This window comes from Otolemur garnettii, unplaced genomic scaffold, assembly GCF_000181295.1.
Source record: "Otolemur garnettii isolate 467f Iridium unplaced genomic scaffold, OtoGar3 scaffold02943, whole genome shotgun sequence".
In the NCBI taxonomy this organism is placed as follows: Eukaryota; Metazoa; Chordata; class Mammalia; order Primates; family Galagidae; genus Otolemur; species Otolemur garnettii.
Window position 1 is genome coordinate 1 of NW_003855338.1, and position 2043 is coordinate 2043.

The window sequence follows — 2043 nt, forward strand, 5'->3', positions numbered from 1 at the left end:
CTGCTTTGCGATGGGCAGGAAGGTTCGACCGAGAAATATGCCTGGGTATCCCAGATGAAGCATCCAGGGAACGAATACTTCAAACTTTGTGTAGGAAACTGAAACTTCCTGAAGATTTTAATTTCTGTCACTTAGCACACCTAACACCAGGCTTTGTTGTGCTGATTTGATGGCACTCTGCCAAGAGGTAGCCATGTGTGCAGTAAATAGAGTCTTAATGAAGTAACCGAAGAAAGAACCAAAGATTGAAGGCTTACTATCTGAAGGAGGCCAGGAGGAAAGACTGAAAACTAAGCCGACTTCTGAAACACAGGATGAATTGCAAAGGCTGCTGGTTGCTAAGAGACCAAGATCCCCTCTCCAAGGAGCAGATGCAAGGACTATGCATTGAATTGAATGATTTCATTGTGGCTCTGTCTTCAGTCCAATCCTCTGCCAAAAGGGAAGGCTTTGTCACTGTCCTTAATATGACATGGGCAGATATTGGTGCCCTGGAAGATATTAGAGAGGAGCTCACCATGGCAATATTGGCACCAGTACGTAACCCGGATCAGTTTAAAGCTCTAGGATTGGTGACTCCGGCTGGAATCCTACTTGCTGGTCCTCCTGGCTATGGAAAAACTTTGCTGGCCAAGGCTGCAGCAACTGAATCTGGACTAAACTTTATATCAGTTAATGGTCCTGAATTACTAAATATGTATGTTGGGCAGAGTGAACATTCTGTACGACGGGTTTTCAGCAAGCCAAGAACTCAGCACCCTGTGTGATTTTCTTTGATGAAATGGATGCTTTGTGTCCTGGAAGATCAGACCGAGAAACAGGGGCAAGTGTCCAGGTGTTGAATCAACTCCTTACTGAGATGGATGGTCTGGAAACATGACAGCGGGTTTTTATTACGGCAGCCACTAACAGACCAGACATCATTGACCCTGCAATCCTGTGCCCAGGCCGGCTGGATAAAACACTGTGGGTTTACCACCTCCAGCAGATCATCTTGCCATCTTAAAAACTATCATGAAAAATGGCACCAGACCTCCACTAGATGCTGATGTAAATTTGGAAGCAATTGCGGTGACCTTCACTGTGATTGCTATATGGGTGCAGACCTCTCTGCTTTGGTATGAGAAGCTTCTATCTGTGCCTTGAGACAGGAAATGGCAAGGCAGAAGAGTGGAAATGAAAAAAGTAATCTCAAGATTAGTCATAAGCACTTTGAAGAGGCTTTCAAGAAAGTAAAACCATCTATATCAAAAAAGGATCAAATAATGTATGAAATTCTGCAGAAATCCCTCAGCCCATGACATCTCCAGCAGCCCGCTTAGAAGAGTCCATGCATAGAGCCAGCACAGAAGGACACAGGCTTTGAGGTGTCTCCTTTCAGCTTGACACAGTTGTGTTCCCATGGGGTTGCAGTCTACTTCCAATTTAATGATGCCAGACTGGAGCTGAAGGTTCTTCCCATTTGGCTAGCCTTGTATGAAAACACCCTACTTCCTCTTTTAAAAAAATATTTTTTAACTGCTAAAATAAAATAAATTTTTAGAGTAAAGAAAAAAAAATAATTGATGAATCACATATTCCTAGAAAATATCATCTGTACAGGGAAAAACTGACCTATGGTGACAAAAAGCACAGCAGTGTTTACATCTGACAATATGTGGGAACAGGGTGATTGGACTGCAGAGACACATAAACGGACTTTCTGTAGCAAAGGAAATGCTCTGAATCTTAATTGTGTGGTTGTCTACATGCATACTGTCAGAGTTCGTTGAACATTTGATTCATGATCTCATCAATAAAGTTGATTTTTGAAAATGAGAAAGTGAAGAAAGTTTTCAATGAAACATAGACCATGAGCACACCTAAAGAGGTTCATGTGACATGTGACTTTTATCATTTTCAGGTATGATCCTCTATGCCTAGTTTTTCAGGGTTTTTATCATGAAAGGGAGCAGGATTTTGTTGAATGCTTTTTCTGCATCTATGGAGATGATCATATGGTCTTTGTTTTTGTTTATATGTGATGAATCAGTTTTGTTGAAT

The 2043-nt window shown here is 41.7% G+C and overlaps 1 pseudogene; it reads left to right on the forward strand.

Moving 5' to 3' along the window:
- The first annotated feature begins 5 nt into the window (after positions 1 to 5).
- LOC100952396 lies at positions 6 to 1347 on the forward strand (annotated as a pseudogene).
- The last annotated feature ends 696 nt before the right edge of the window (positions 1348 to 2043 follow it).